Here is a 17,691-nt window from a genome sequence, read left to right on the forward strand (position 1 = left end):
CTATAATCTGTGGCAATGTGAAATAATAACATAACTAATAGAGGTTGGGAAATAGATTAAAAAGAGTGGATTTTTTTTAGTTCAGATTTCTTTATTATCATTATTTATTATTATTTTCAATAATTCCATTTTCTGTCATTTACTCAAGAATATCACTCCAGGGGCGCTTGGATGGCTCAGTTGTTAAGCGTCTGCCTTCGGCTCAGGTCATGATCCCAGGGTCCTGGGATCGAGCCCCGCATCAGGCTTCCTGCTCGGCGGAGAGCCTGCTTCTCCCTCTCCCTCTGCCTGCCTCTCTGCCTACCTGTACTCTCTCTCTATCTCTCTGTCAAATAAATAAATAAAATATTTTTTAAAAAGGAAAATAAATTCCTATATGGTTAAGCCATGTTAATTACTTACAACTGAATACATCCCTAATTGATGAAGAGAATATATTGGAGGGATCCTAAAGTAACTCACAGATTATACAAACCAAACTGGAGTTCAGTAAACTGTTCTTGGAAGAAGCTGGAGTACTATAGATCCTTCTTCTTTATCTCATTACTGTTCTCTGCATATTGAATTAATACTCTTTTCTTATCTAATCTGGCTTTCCCTACTCCCCAATCCATATAGCAGAAAACATGGTCAACAACAGCTTCTATGTTTTATATTAAATACTGACAGTCATAGGGGCACCTAGGTGGCTCAGTTGGTTAAGCATTTGCCTTAGGCTCAGGTCAGGATCTTGGGGTCCTGGGATAGAGCCCTGAGTATGGCTCCCTGCTCAGCTGGAAGTCTGCTTCTCCTCCCTCTGTCCCTCCCCACTTGTGCTTTCTCTATTTCTCTCTCTCTCTCAAATAAATAAGTAAAATCTTTAAAAACAATAGCAAAAATTATTAAAAACTTAATAAATCATAAGGACTAGTTTAATACATTATGATATCCTCTTGCAATGCAATATTATGTAACCATTAAAATGATAGCAATTAAAAAGTATATATATAGAAAATGCTTCTAACATAACCTTAATAATATTAGCAATGCTCCAAGTATAAATTCAAATAAAACCAAGGTGTATGAAGTAAAAATAAAAGCTTACCCCAGGGTAACTACTGCCAAAAGTTTTGTGTGTTTGCAAACTTTTTTCTGCGCATATAAAATTGTATATCCTGGTAATTTTACTTATTGTTGTACGATAAGCATTTTACATGTCATGAAATAGTCTTCTAAAATATTTTTAATGGCAGATAATCCACATACAAAAAATGTACAATTATTTACTCCACCATCCCCTTAGCTGTAAACCTATTATTAGTGTTTGGCTGCAGGTAATTAAAACTCACCTAAGTTGTCTTAAAGGAAAAATTATAAGCTGTTATAAGGATACTGTGTTTTATAGAATGAAGAGGCAGGAATTCATAAAGTAGCTAGAATGTGCAGTGGAATGCTCTGGAGAATGTTTTATCTGTCTCTTTTCTCTGCTTCTCTCCACATCTCTGTCTCATTCTCCTCTCTCTACAGACTGGTGTTCTTTGCTCTTCAGTCTATCTGGAGGATAATAGCCTTGACACAATTCCTGATTTTTTACACTCCTTCCATTCAAGATGTCAGCTCAAACTAAATCAGAATTCTAGGTGAAAAAGATAAGTAACTTAGTTTGGTCAGGTGTCTACCCTGGTCCAGTCAACAGTAGCCAATGGATCAAGGTCAATGGATCAATGAGGCTGGAGTAAGGAGGGTGATGACATGAATAGGACTCTCCATTCTCAAAGAAAGGCAAATCATTATAAGCTGATAATATACCTCAAAAAATGTCTACTATGGCCTCCATATGTCAACCTCCCTTCTTAGAATAGATAGGTAAGTGAAATCATCGGATCAAATGATATAAGCGTTTTAAAGCCAATTGCTTTCCAGAAAGAGTATCAATCTGTCCTTTCACCTGCAGTAACTGGGAATTCCTGTTTGCTTACACCTGTTAACTTTAAAGAAAGAGAGGTTAATTTGAAAGGGAAAAAGTGGTATCTCATTGTTGTTTGTTGTTTGTTTGTTTTTTATGACTAGTAAGGCTGAGCATTTTCTCAGATATTTATGGACTAGTGCTTCCTCTGGACAGGGCAGAGCTTTGTGTGGTTTCTTCTGCTTGGTAAAGAGAGTGAAGATCTCCCCTACAGGGCTGAGGAGTCAGGCTTTCTGATAGGGCAGACGAATGGATGGGGCCTCTGGAGCTGTTAGGCAAACATCTGCATTTCTTCTGGGCTACCCACCACTGCTCTCCAGCCACTGCTGTCTCCTGCCTGGTTCCACTCCCTGCCCCACGACCAGTTCTCCCAAGTCCTCCCCTCCTCTCTAGGAGCTATAGCTGAGTTTGGATAGAAGTCCTGGGCTGTCTGGGGCGGCTGGGTGGCTCAGTCAGTTAAGCGTCTGACTCTTGATTTTGGCTCAGGTCATGATCTCAAGGTCGTGAGATGGAGCCCACGTTGGCCCCTGTACTGGGTGTGGAGCCTGCTTAACTCCCAGCCTCTCCCTCTCCTTCTGCCTCTCCCCCTACCCCATCTTAAGAAAGAAAGAAAGAAAGAAAGAAAGAAAGAAAGAAAGAAAGAAAGAAAGAAAGAAAGAAGGAAGGAAGGAAGGAAGGAAGGAAGGAAGGAAGGAAGGAAGAAAGAAAGAAAGAAAAAGAAAGAAAGAAAGAAAGAAAGAAAGAGGGAAGGAAGGAAGGAAGGAAGAAAGAAAGAAAGAAAGAAAGAAAGAAAGAAAGAAAGAAAGAAAGAAAGAAAGAAAGAAGGAAGGAAGGAAGGAAGGAAGGAAGGAAGGAAGGAAGGAAGGAAGGAAGAAATTTAAGCAGTTGTCTGGACAGCTGTCTTTTGGGAAGGCAGTTCAGAAGTTCCCATTAGCAGGAGTCAACACTGTAGTAGTCAGTACTGCAGCATAGAAGCCAGACACTTCACCTGTGGTACCTGGAGATTTTAGCTGTGATGACCTTGTGGATGGAACATGCAACTATGAAGACCAAAGTTTCATTCCCCTGGACTGCATCTGTCCGTGAAGTTGTACCCATCCCACCCACAGCCTCTAGTGCATAATTCTGTCATTGCATTTGCCATATTGTGTTGTCATTGTCGGTGCTAATGTCTTTTTCCTCCCAAAAGCATTAACTCCTTGAGGACAGAGACAATATCTGTCTTGTTTATCTGTGTCCTTAGTTCTATGAAACTCCTCTGCTAGACTTGCTCTGCCAACATTTCCTCTGAGCTCCCTGGCTGGGGAGAATAAAAAATAGAGATTATAGGTAAAAGCCCAAGAAGGATCATTTGTTATTCAAAAAACTAAAGAACTGAAAGATTTTTGACTGAAGACTGAATTTACAAGGCTGATGGTGAAGGAAAGCTAACATTTTCTAAATGCTAGGCAATTGTATTATTCGGTACTCTTTTACTTACTTGATTTCTTTCCTATAGCTGTCAGGCTTTCTGCACTGTAGGAAAGATTGTAGCCAGCAGCCCCAGACTTACATTACCTCAGATAAGATCCTGCCACCAAAAAGGAAGGTGCTTCTCTCTTACAGTGTGTAGATTAAGCCAAGAAGGAACTCGGAGTAGCTCTTCTTGGTCACATGTCACCTGTGGACCAATCACTGAGCCAGGAAGATGCAATACTGTAATGGGCCATGGCTGAATTATGTTTCCTATAAAAAGAGGAGCAAGTTTTGTTACCCAAAAGGGTGAATGCAAAAGTCTGCTAAACAGCCAAGAGCATTAGCTACCAGGGCTAAAAATTGTTGGAGTCATTGTCTGTCTTGGGAACCACTCCTCCAACACTCTAAAGTCCTGGACAGCCTGGGGCACCAGACTCTAAAGACTACCTTCTTGTACCCTGAGGGGATGGATTAAAAAAAAAATTTTTTTTTTTAAGATTTTATTTATTTATTTGACAGAGAAAGACACAGCGAGAGAGGGAACACAAGCAGGGGGAGTGGGAGAGGGAGAAGCAGGCTCCCCGCTGAGCAGGGAGCCCGATGCAGGGCTCGATCCCAGGACCCTGGGATCAGGGCCTGAGCTGAAGGCAGACGCTTAACGACTGAGCCACCCAGGCACCCCTGGATTAAAAAATCTTAAGGGACCATTTCAGCTTTATGGTTGAAAGAGAAGATGCTTTTTTAGCCAAGCCTTGACTACTGGGCCTGGTCTGAAATAATCAAGAAAACTAGGTAGTCAGCACATCTGGATGGATCTGCTCTCATTATTAAGTTTTCAGACAGGAAATTTTGGGTTTGGATAGAATTCTAATTAGTCCCCAAGCAGTTGAGGTTGTTTGACACCAAAACCAGTCACACTCCGTTTATCTGACCAACTTCATTCCCAGTCCTCTCTCACTGAATGATGACTTGACGTTCAAATTCATTCCTCCTCTAGCCATTTTCTCCATTCACTTTTTTTTGTTTGTTTGTTTGTTTTGGTTTTTTTTATTTGAGAGAGAGAGAGCACAAGCAGGAGGAGCGATGGAGAGGGAGAAGCAGACTTCCCACTGAGTGGGGAGCCCGACATGGGACTCGATCCCAGGACCCTGAGACCATGACCTGAGCCGAAGGCAGACAATGGACTGAACCACCCAGGTGCCCTCTCCATTCACTTTTAAAGACAGACTTGCTATTGAAATTCATTCATCCATTCCCTCAAAAATAATTTATTAAATATCTGCTATGGGGGTGCCTGATTGGCTCAGTCAATTGAGTGTCTAACTCCTGATTTCGGCTCAAGTCATGATCTCAGGGTCATGAGATAGAGCCCTGCGTCCAGCTCCATGCTCAGCATGGAGTCTGCTTGTCCCTCTCCCTCCCCCTCTGTCCCTATGAGCTCGCTCTCTCTCTCACTCTCTCTCTCTAAAACAAATAAATAATATCTTTAAAAAAATAAGTATCTGCAATGTACTAGGACTATGCTGGGCACCTTAAAAAACTTTAAGAATAGAAAGCCTGTAGGGGATTAAATCTGCCGATGTCGACCTGACCACATGAAGCCTTCTGCTGAGTCCTTTCAGACCAGTCCTGACTCTCAGGTCTGCAGAACACTGAACAAGGTAGGTGTGACTTACTAGGTGTAGTTTCCAGGTGCCCTCTTTCTGATTCAGTCATACACACAAAACCACAGGACAATTTTTTCAATCAAACAAATAAATAACTAGATCTGTCTAAACAATTGGGGACTTGGAAAAGATATGGCTGCATTTTTTTTTCTGGGAGTGGAATATAACTGACTTCACATATGTGCACATATATGCTGAATTTACACTTTGGCCCAAGGCTGGGTGGTTCTAACCTCACTGCCTATCCATGCAGTTGGCAATGTTCTTTCTCTGTAACTTAGCAGCAAGAGTAATAGCAAGGTGAGCCCAATAGCGAGGTCAACTGCTCAAGGGTATCTCTGAGAATATGGCTCCTTAGTAATGCCAAAGAAATAGACCCCCTGGGCTTCCTCATCTCTGCTATGTTCTGTTGTCAGAGAAAGTTATAAACACAATTTCCTTAGGCTAGTGTAAGCCACACTTCAGCTACAATTCTTTCTGAATAATAGCTGATGAGAGTTAAGAGGTCTCAGGTGCTTGTAAATGGAGCATAGAGCACTGGTATCTCCCCAGAACTCAGTGTGGACTCTCAAACCTGCCTTGGCTCTGTGTGTGATAGGAGTACAAATGGCACTGGTTGATCAACCATACAGCTGTGTCTTCTAGGGTGAAACTTCAACCTGTCAAAGCCTTATAAGGGTAGAAAAGATTATTCTGTAATCTTCCTATGATATAAGATGAAATCTTCCCCTAAAGCCTTGGGATAAATGAAAGGCAGAATGGGTAGGAATGCTGAGCCAATTACAGCGTTGCTTAGAAAATCCAGGCATTTGGTCAGTGACGGTGAGGGGAAACTGAGACAAACCTACAGGCAAAGCACAGGGAGCAGCCAGAGCTGCCTCTTAGAAACCCAGTGGCCCCTATATGCAGAGATGGCAAAGAGGCTGGATCAAGAAAAGAAAAGCTGATTGAGGTCTCATCTTGTGTAAGGAAGTCTCTGTTGCTTGTAGATGAATTGGGACTATGTGCTGTATTCAGTCAATAGATATTTTGATAGAGACAACAAGTCTGGAAAATCATAATCACTCCAGTGTCCAGACGATGAAAAATCTGCAGACCAGCCCCCAGGCAGGTCAAAAGAGAACCAGATTATGCCCAGTACACTACACGGAGGTAGCTCAGAGTTAGAATGGAAATGAATGTCTCTGGGTGAAGAGAACAGACTATTATTTGTGAGACAGATGGACGAATATCATGCTGCTCTGTGTTTACTTCCGGTGTCACCTTCAAGCCTTTGGTAAAGCCTTTTTGACAGTCCCAGCCTCATGTCACGATGCTGCTGGGATTAAGGGCAGCATTGGAATCTACATGTCCACACTCAAAGCTCCCACCCAGGATCAGCTCCAAATAGCCTCTTAGGTTTACACCAGGACCACGTGTGCCAAACCTCAGCACAGATACAGCCAGAAGGAAACGTATCACTTTCCTTCTCTGACCCTCAGTTCCTTCTACCTATAGGTATAGCACGAAGTCCCAGTTTAGCCCAAACTGCATTCAGAGTCTGGACTGTGGTGGAGCTAGTGGGCTAGTGTGTGCTCTGTGTATGAATTAACACATGACAATTTTCCCAGGGAGAGATGAGAGCTGAATGGAGAGAACACCAGGGACACATATGCCAGAGGGACTGATGTCTCCTTGGAGAGTGGGCGTCTTAATTTGAATTCCCTTTGAAACAGACCCTGAAACAAGGATTCAAGAACAAGTAGTTTATTAGGAAACACTAGTAGGAAAGTGAGGAGTGAGAAAGGGAAGGAAAGGTCAATAAAGAACAAATTAACAAATGAGCTATCACTGTAGTGACTAGAGCTTAATTCCTTGGAGAAATTGTAGGAAAGTGTGTAGAATATAAGCCTCAGAGTTACTGCATGTCAAGGGTGAGGAACTGGGGTATATATACACCAACTCCCACTGGTCATTGTTTGAGGACTGCTCCAGGGGGTATTCATTCCCTCCACTACCATCCCTTCCAGTGCACTTGCAGCCTGCTCCATACAGGGGCTGAGTGACCTTCAGGCAAAGAAATACAGATACAGGGGCGCCTGGGTGGCTCAGTGGGTTAAGTGTCTGCCTTCGGCTCAGGTCATGATCCCAGGGTCCTCATTGAGCCCCCCACACACACACATCCGGCTCCCTGCTCAGCGGGGAGTCTGCGTCTCCCTCTCCTTCTGCCCCTCCCCTTGCTTGTGCTCTCTCTCTGTCAGATGAATAAATTAAAAAAAAAAAAAGACAGAAGGCATGTCTTTCAAAATGCCATGTCCTGGGGCACCTGGCTGGCTCATTTGGTGGAGGTGTGACTCTTAATCTTGGGGCTGTGAGTTGGGGCCCCACGTTGGGTGTGGAGATTACTTAAAAATAAAATTAAAAAAAAAAAAGCCAAGTCCTTCTTTGTGTAAAGTTCTTACATGTCTGTCTCAGACTTTGAGGAATAAAAGGGAATCAGAGCCAATCACTTTCCTTACCCCATCGAGACCTTCCGACTTAAGGTATTTGCATCAGTGTGTATTTATGTATGTTTATGTGTGATCACATCAATGTGCATGTTTCTGTCTATGTCCATGATGTGTGTATACAATGTGTTTGTGTTCGTGTGTGCATGTCTGTGGACAAGTGTGTCAGTCTGTGGGGGTTGAGGAGTGGGGCTGATACTGCCTTGTTCTCCTCTGCAACTTGCACCAAGCCCAGAGTTCTCTCCTTCAAAGCTGCCCTGTGATTTTGGATCTGAGAGAAATTAAAGGGACAAATTATTCAGGCAGCCCTTACTCTTGGGGCCAGCTGCACAGAGACTGGGTGGTGGGCTAAATAGATGATTGATTGTCCAGCCAGGCAGAGCCTGGGCTAGAGCCTAAAAAGCATATTTATGAACATGAGCAGGGGAAGCAGGGACAGGAAACAGAGAAAGCAGAGAGAAGTGAAGCAGATGTGGACAGCTCAAAAACTGAAGCCAAGAAACAAACAAACAAACAAACAAAGGAGAAGCAGGCCCATAAATACAGAGAACAAACTGGTGGCTGTCAGAGGGAAGGGGTCGGAGGTTGGGCAAAATGGATGAAGGGGAATGGGAGCTATGGGCTTCCAGTTATAGAATGAATAAGTCACAGAGATGAAAGGTACAGCCTAAGGAATATAGTCAGTGATATTGTAATAGTGTTACATGGTGACAGATGGTAGCTACCCTTGTGGTGAGTAGAGTATAATGTGTAGAGTTCTCTAATCATTATGTTGTACACCTGAAATCAATATAACATTGTGTGTCAACTATACACAATTTTTTTTATATATTAAAAAATAACTGGAGCCAAGAACTAAGAACTGAGAAGCCCTCTTCTATAATATACAGGATCCAGATAATGATTTTCCAACCCCTTATCTCAGGAGGCCCAGACTAGCCAGGCAGAACTCCCTGGATGGTCCTGTCCAATGCCACCCCAACATGAACAGGCCAAGTGACAAAATAAACTGCTTGGATGAAGGCAGAAACTCAGCATGGCTTCCCTGGGACCCAGTATAGCAGCCAGAGTCTGAGCAGATGCACACTGCACGTACAGGAAATCCACTAGCCACTTTGGCCATACAGGAAGCAATCATCCTCGCAATAACAATGGCATATGCTTGCATAGGGACAAACAGTTTACGAGGCCCTTTAACTGTATGATCTCATTTGAGCCTCATTTAGGCCCTTTGGGGACAGTGTCATATCCATTGCATAGTTAAAGTGATGTAAGCTTAGAAGTTAAGTGATTTTCCCATGGTTATATAACTGGTTAGTGACACAGTTAGGACTAGAATTCAGGTTTGTCTGTCTCCAAAACCAGAAAATTCTGTCTCTTCTAGTTCCTTTCCTAAACTGGTATCTTCAGTGCTCCCTTCCTAAAGACATGCAAGGGCTCCTGAAGGGGCATCTGGGTGGCTCAGTTGGATAAGCATCTGCCTTTGGCTCAGGTCATGATCCCAGGGTCCTGGGGATCGAGTCCTGCATCAGGCTCCCTGCTCAGCTGGGAGTCTGCTTCTCCCTCTGCCTGCCGCTCCCCCTGCTTATGTTCTCTCTCTCTCTTTCTCTCTCTGTCTCAAATAAATAAATAAAATATTTAAAAAACAAAACAAAAAAAAGGGTTCCTGGAAAAATAAGGATCCACTTCATTGGGCCCTATAAAACCCAAGAACTTGATTGTTCTCAAATAGTTGGGTCCTCAGCTCAGCCACATAATGCTCCTCCTAATTCATTCAGAGAACTTTGTATGAGCTGGGATAGAGGGAACCCAGGAGCAGAATATCTCAGGAGGTGTCCAGATGTATTAGAAACCTTGCCCAGTGTATGCACCTGGGCCTGTTCAGCTAAGACAGAGAGAAGGAAGGCAGAAACCCCTCTAAGACTCTTCCATCAGACACAAGGTGCAAGTACCTCAACCCCAGCAAGAGACCTGATGCCCTTAATTCCTAGATATGGAAACGGCAATTTTCTTCTAGAAGATTCTTGGATTACTAAAAAGAATAATCCTAATATGTGGGAGAATAAATTAATTGAGACTATTTCTCTACATTTCCTTATACCTTTAGTTCTTCTGCCATTCAGTGAGCTTATTGCCTCACTTACCACCTCTTGGGAAAAAATAACATAGCAGACTAAAAAGTTGTTTCTTGGCTTCTGAGAATTAAAACCTTAGGTTTCAAGGCAACATAAGAGCAAGCTTCCTATGGCTAAGGCTAGTTGAGATATGTTGAAGTGAGGGAGAAGAATGGAGGAGACGCAAAGAGGATGGAGGAGGAGTTGAGCCTGGACTTGACTGATGAGATGTATTTATGATAGATTTGCCTATTCTGGACATTTCATATAATATGGGGTCTTTTGTGATTGGTTTCTTTCACTGAGCATAATTTTTTTTTTTTTAAAGATTTTATTTGACAGAGAGAAACACAGCGAGAGAGGGAACACAAGCGGGGGGAGTGGGAGAGAGAGAAGCAGGCTTCCCGACGAGCAGGGAGCCCGATGCGGGGCTGGATCCCAGGACCCTGGGATCATGACCTGAGCCGAAGGCAGACGCTTAACCACTGAGCCACCCAGGTGCCCCATCACTGAGCATAATTTTTTCAAGGGTCATCCATGTTGTGGCATATATCAGTACTTCATTCTTTTCTATAGTCAAATAATATTCTATTTTATAGAGATACCATATTTTGTTTAGTCATGCATTAGTTGGTGGACACTTGTGTCATTTTCTCTCTGTGGCTATTATGAATAATGCTGCTGTGAGTCATTGTATACAAATTTTGTGCAGACACATGTTTTCATTTCTGTTGGAGTAGAATTGTTTGATCATATGGTAACTGTTTTTAACATTTTTTAGAAATTTACTCTTTACTTTGTTTAAGTAAACTCTAGGCCCAACATGGGGCTTGAACTCACAACCCTAAGATCCAGAGTCATGTGCTCTACCAACTGAGCCAGCCAGGCACCCCCAGGCACCCCTGTTTTTAATGTTTTGATGAACTGCCAAACAGTGGCTGTACCATTTTACAATCCCACCATCAATGAACAAAGGTCCCAATTTTTCTACATCTTCACCAACACTTGCTATTGTTTGTCTTTTTGTTTCAGTCACCCTATGAATGTGAAGTGATATCTCATTGGGCTTTTTTTGTTTGTTTGTTTTAAAGATTTTATTTATTTATTTTTTCAAGAGAGAAGGAGAGCAGGAGCGAGGGGGAGGGGCAGAGGGAGAAGCAGACTCCCAACTGAGCAGGGAGCCCAATGCGGGGCTTGATCCCAAGACCCTGAGATCATGACCTGAGCCAAAGGCCAATGCTTAACCAACTGAGCCACCCAGGTGCTCTTGTTTTTGTTTTTTATTTTATTTTATTTTATTTTTTTAAAGATTTTATTTATTTATTTGAGAGAGAGAGTGAGAGAGAAAGAGAGCACAAGAGGGAGGAGCGGGAGAGGGAGAAGCAGACTCCCTGCTGAGCAGGTAGCCCGATGCGGGACTCGATCCCTGGACTCCAGGATCATGACCTGAGCCGAAGGCAGTCGCCCAACCAACTGAGCCACCCAGGTGCCCCTTGTTTTTGTTTTTTAAAGTTTATTTATTTAAGTAATCTCTGCACCCAACGTGGGGCTTGAAATCCCAACCCTGAGATCAAGAGTCACACATTCTACCAACTGAGCCAGCCAGGTGTCCCACCATTGGGCTTTGGATTTTCATTTCCTCAATGACTTTTTATGTGCTATTGACCATTTGTATGCCTTCTATGGGGAAATGTCTATTCATAAATATCCTTTGCCCATTTTTTTAACCCTTTGCACACTTCTAAATTGGATTATTTGTCTCTTTATTATTGAGTTGTAAGAGTTCTTTATACATTCTGGACACAGTCAGAAGGTATATCTTAAGGATAAAAAAATTTCGAAGAAATCTTCAATGTTATTCAATAATTTTATTGTGTTGTTGTTTAGAGAGGGAGGCATGGGAGGGGAAATGGAGAGGGAGAGAGAGAATCCCAAGCAGGCTCCGCACTGGGCACAGAGCCCGACTGAGGCGGGGCTCTATCTCACAACACCAAGATCATGACCTGAGCCAAAATCCAGAACTGGATGTTCAACCAACTGAGCCATCCAGGCGCCCCTGGTAATGCATTTTTAATTTAATGATGTGTACTATATAGCAAACTATGGAAAGAACCCAGAGTGTCCATGGACAGATGAATGGATAAAGACGATATGGTACATATATACAATGGAATACTACTCAGCCATCAAAAAAATATGAAATCTTGCCATTTGCAACGCTGTTGATGGAACTAGAGTGTGTTATGCTAAGTGAAATAAGTCAATTAGAGAAAAGACAATTATCATATGATCTCACTCATATGTTGAATTTAAGACACAAAACAGGATCATAGGGGAAGAGAGGGAAAAATAAAACAAGACGAAATCAGAGGGAGACAAAACATGAGACTCTTAAGCATAGGAAACAAACTGAGGGTTGCTGGAGGGGAGGGAGGTGGGGGTGATAGACATTAAGAAGGGCACATGATGTAATGAGCACTGGGTATTATAAGCCTGATGAATCACTTTACTTTATATCTGAAACTAATAATACATTATATGTTAATTAATTGAATTTAAATTTAAAAATAAATGTAAAAAAAAGATGTGTATTGTAGGATAAAACAAATAAGTAAATGTTATTAGTATTAAAAACCAATGGGTGCCTGGGTGGCTCAGTCTGTTAAGCGTCTGTCTTTGGCTCAGGTCATAATACCAGGGTCCTGCAGGGAGTCTGCATCTCGCTCTGACCCTCCCCCATCTCATGCTCTCTCTCACTCTCTCTCAAATAAATAAATAAACTCTTAAAAAAAAATCAAGATTCTCAGTAAAAGAGAAGGGAGATACAATATAAAATTTAAAAATAAAGAAAAAAATTCTATAATGTTCATTTTGTATTTGAAATTAGTATGGATTCAGCTTTGTCTTTTGAAAGCACCTAGAAGCTATAAACTGTAGTAGATTGTATGGATGGCCTATACTATATTCCCTTCTGCCTGCTCTGAATTCACTTGAAGCTACAGTAAATAGTACCAGTCATGCTTACGAATTCAAACCTCTGATAGAGGTGCCGGGATTTAACAATCTAGATAATCCCTCAAACAGTGAGGGATGGAGACTAGTGGATAAATATACCAGCATTTCTGTCCCTGGGTGGGATAGTTCTGGGGCAAATTTTAGACTGTTCTTCAGAAGATTCCCAGCAGGATCCAGCCCCATTTGCTCACAACAGTAATGTGTTCATTAATACAAACATTATTGGTTTTTTTTTCCCTTTCCTGATTCATTTCCCCACTTCCTGATTTATACTTATTGGGATCATCTTCCAAAGAAAATACTTGCACTCAAATCCTTGTCTCAGGGTCTGCTTTCAGGGGAATCCAAATGAAGACAAACTCCAATAGTAATCAGTATACCAGCACTGACATTGTGATCTCTAATTATTATCTTTCACTAAAATGAGCCACAATTTCTTAAAGAAATAGCTTATGAGAGGTATGGGGCAGGGAAAGTGTAAGGTAAACCTGGGTTATTTTATTGTGCCAGAAAACAAGGAATCTCTCAAAGACTAATGGAAACATATCATAAGCACAAGGAGGCGGGTTGAAGGGATTCTCATTGGCCAAATTTGGGATAACTTTAGAATCAAAAAGAATAATGGTTGTGACTTTAAAATATTGAATACAGGGTGCCTGGGTGGCTCAGATGGTTGGGCATCTGCCTTCGGCTCAGGTCATGATCCCAGGGTTCTGGCATCAAGTCCCACATCGGGCTCCCTGCTCAACGGGGAGCCTGCTTCTCCCTCGGCCTCTCTCTCTCTGTTTCTTATGAATAAATAAATAAAGTCTTTAAACAAATAAATAAATAAAATAAAATATTGAATACATACTAATTAGAAAGTTCATAATGATGCTCAGAGAGCAACAGAAAAAGAAAAGGAAATAATTGAAAATAAACTTTTATATACACTATTCTGAAAATTGGCTACTAAAAGAAATATAAGCACTTTTTTTTAAGACTTTTTAAATTTATTAACAGAGAGCGACACAGTGAGAGAGGGAACACAAGCAGGGGGAGCCTGAGCTGAAAGGCAGACGCTTAAGGACTGAGCCACCCAGGCACCCCAAGAAATGTAAGCACTCACCTTACCTTTTAAGGAGGAACAGTAGATAAGGAAAAGTTTTCCTTTATGGGAAAATGTCAGCTAGTAAATGTAAAAGGAATAATTGAATTAAAAAATTGCCATTTCTCTACTCCTCATAAAATACTTGTTTAAGGCAAGAAAAAACCGGGGGATGCTGAAATCACAAGTTAAAGTCTTTGAGGGGACAAGGTATTTGCACCATGCCAAAGCATCAGCCACAGATTATTTTGTTGCTAATTGCAAAAAGAAAAACCTATCTTTACAATTTAGAGATCTAGGGGTCACTGACTTGACCAAGTGATCAAATCTAGTATCACTATCAATGAAACAACCTAACATTATGGGCATCGTGATGTAATACAGTATAAAGTACCCGGTAAAACCTATGAAATATTCTTGCCTCAATATTTAATTGAATTTAAGCAAACGTTTAGTCCTAACTTCCAGTTACAGAAAAAATAAGGAATAGAACAAGGTAAATTACACTACTAAGAAACAACTTTGTCTCCTCAACTCAGTATGAATGCTGGATTCTGAGTTCTCCTTCCCTTGAACTGTGGCAGGAAATTCTCTCCATGCAGTAAGCTGAGGCAATTATAGGACTCACTTCATTTGATTCCCTTCTCTCAAGGATCACTCTCTTGTTCTGCCTGTTTTCTAATATTTGAAAAATATTGTTGTAAATATTTTGTCCAAATTATTACATGTTTTATGCTGGAGGGTAAATTATGGTTGGAAGTGAAAGTTTGAGGAGATACTTGGAAATTATGTAAATATCCTGTTCTCTGACATCTTTTTATTCAATGGTTTTAGCATCCACCGACTATTTTTATTTATATCATTTATTGCTGTGATGGTTGAAAATAGTGACTACTTGACTATCACTCTTCTACATTTATTAGTTGGTCTGTTACCATAAACAAAAGCTTTCCCTTTTTCCTCCTTCATTCATGTATTTAGGTATTTAGTTTGTGCGGTGGACAGACTCTAGGGTGGTCCCCACGATCCCTGGTGTTCATTGCCTCATGTGGTACCTTCCCTTTGAATGTGAATGGGACCAGTAACTTGCTTCTAACCAATAGAATATGGCAAAAGTGACTATATTTATATGTGGTTATCTGTTTGTGATTATATTACATAAGATTGTAACTGTCTTGCTAGGAGACTATCTCTAATTGCTAGATTGGAAGAAATAAGCTGCCATGTTGTGAGCTGCCATATGGAGGCTTGAGCCCATGACCACGAGATCATGACCTGAGCCAAAACCAAGAGTCAGATGCTCAACCGACTTAGCCACCCAGGCACCCCAGCATGGTATTATTTTTTAAAAGCTCTTCAGGTGATTCTAATGGGCACCCAGGGCTAAGAACTATAGTCTTCGAAACAGGCAATTGTCTGAAAAGTACTTTGTGAAAAAAAGACCTAGTTGAAAAAAAATCCTGTTTGAGGGTGATTCTCTGGTTAAACCCAACTCCTGGAAGCCCTGAAACTGGCTCCTAGAGGAAATATAATCCAGATCACAAGAGGTTCAGCCAGCATTCATCTCTCTTTTCTTTTTTTCTTAAAAGATTTTATTTTATTTTTTTTTAAGATTTTATTTATTTATTTGACAGAGAGAGACACAGTGAGAGAGGGAACACAAGCAGGGGGAGTGGGAGAGGGAGAAGCAGGCTTCCCGCTGAGCAGGGAGCCCGATGTGAGCTCGATCCCAGGACCCTGGGATCATGACCTGAGCCGAAGGCAGACGCTTAACGACTCAGCCACCCAGGCGCCCCAACATCTCTCTTTCCTTAACCAAAATAAAATAATGGGTATTAAATAGAGGTCAAAACCAACGCATGTTTTAGATGCAAAGTGGCCCTCAACCAATATTCAAGATTCAGTTTTGAGGGAAGTAAGGACTGTGGTGGAGTGTGAACTTCGAGTTAGTTCTCTTCTGGTGTGTAAATAAGCTACTTGTTCTTTGATACTGTTGATTTGCCTGACAATTTAGTATATATATATAATGACTGTGGAGTTATCGAGCACTTTTGGGCTGTGCACCAAAAAGATTCATATACTTTCCTTCCATGACCCTCTCTTGAAGGAACCACTGCATTTTCTGTCTTCTCTACGTTCCAGAGTTATGTATTTCTTTGGTTAATATGAGAAATGCTGTTTTGTCTCTGCCTCTGGTAATTCTACAGCAAATGTTCTGCTCAAACCTTAAAGCAGGCTCTTTTATCAACCATTTTTCTTCCCTACTCCTCATTTCCAGCTCAAACTATTATTTCTCAGGAGAAATGGAAAAAAAAAAAAGAGAGAGAGAAAAGAAAAACAAATAATAGTGAACCTTCTGATTAATAAATTTAGTCTGCTTCATTGTGAAGTAGTTTGCTAAATTGGAAAGTCTCCATTCTCTAGTCTTTAACACAACCTTCTAAGGAAAACAATGGTATTATCTAAACTGTGCTAACAACTCAGAATATTTTTTAAATGATGTATGCTCTAACCCAGTAGCAATTAGCTCCCTCTGGTGTCCAAATTATAGTCTCTAAATACCATTTCCCATTAAAAAGAATCTAGAGCTCTTTGGATAAATGGCTGATTCCAGGCCTGGGACAAGAAATGTTAAGATGAGCCTAAAATATCTTGTGCCTGAAAGCAAGGAAGTTATCAAAGACTACTGGTGGTGTGTCAAAATGATACAGGAGCCAACTAGACAGGGATTCCTACTTACCAAAGATGGGATAATTTGAGTATCAATTAAAATAATGACTTCAGTGAATTGAACCAAATCAAATACGTAAAATCTATTATTTCATAATGACACTAAAATGTATTTTTTGGCCACCTTTAGAAGTTGCTAGGGCACTGAATCATTAATCTGAAAAATTGATAAATAACAGTAAGCATCCAGCTTCTATCCTGTCTTTACTATATAGACTATACTATAAGAGTATGATGTGGGAAAGTTCTTCATAGAAGTATCATTGCTAGTAAGTGAATGATAAAGAAGTGACAGAATTTTAAGTCAACATTTTGCAACCTCTAATGAAATAATGGATTTGGGCAATTATCTAGGCAACATTACATGTATAGGATTTCTAATCACTACCACAATTCTAAAAGAAAGGCACTCTAACTATTCTTATTTTACCAATAAGGTTAAGTAACTTGCGCAAAGGCAGATTGCCTTGAACCTAGGCACTCTGACTTAGGCTTGTACTCTTAAATGTTTCATTATATTTCTTCTTGAACATGATAGGAAACTACCAAAGGAATATAAGCAAGGGTGTGATATAATCTCACATGTAGGAAGAGCACTCTGATTTGCAGGTGGAGATGGATTGGAGCAGGGATAAACTTGAGGCAGAAAGAGTAAAATGCTATTCATTCATCCATTCATTCATTTAGTAAATATTGAACATCTCCCACGCACTAACCATTGTTCTAGGTACTGAAAATACAGGAATACAAAATAGAAATAGGGGTGCCTGGATGGCTCAGTTGGTTAAGCATCTGACTCTTGGTTTCCCTCCAGTCATGATCTCAGGGTCATGAGATCAAGACCTGCATCGGGTTCCTGCCTCAGTGGGGAGTCTGCTTGGGATTTTCTATCCCCCTCCCTTTCTGCCTCTCCTCCTGCTTGCACATGCTCTCTCTCTCTCTTTCTTTTGCTCTCTCTCTCAAATAAATAAATAAGTCTTTTTTAAAAAATAGGGGAAAATACCTACTTTCAAAGAGTTTATGCTTGCATGTGGAAAGACACTCAATAAACACATAAATACATAATATTTGTAGTATGTCAAATGGAAATAAATGCTATGGACAAAAATATAGGTGAGGACTGGGAAAGAGAGTTCTGGGAGAGGAGTTATACTGTAATTTTAAGTAGGGAAATCAGGGTGGTTTCACTGAG

At 41.0% G+C, this 17,691-nt stretch overlaps 1 non-coding gene across 1 annotated transcript; it reads right to left on the reverse strand.

Annotated features, from left to right (window-relative positions):
* Positions 1-10,482: 10,482 nt before the first annotated feature.
* TRNAQ-CUG (transfer RNA glutamine (anticodon CUG)) lies at positions 10,483-10,555 on the reverse strand. The gene has a single exon. It is a non-coding gene; the product is annotated as a tRNA-Gln (tRNA).
* Between the last annotated feature and the right edge of the window lie 7,136 nt (positions 10,556-17,691).

This window comes from Halichoerus grypus, chromosome 5 (assembly GCF_964656455.1).
Source record: "Halichoerus grypus chromosome 5, mHalGry1.hap1.1, whole genome shotgun sequence".
Lineage (NCBI taxonomy): Eukaryota > Metazoa > Chordata > Mammalia > Carnivora > Phocidae > Halichoerus > Halichoerus grypus.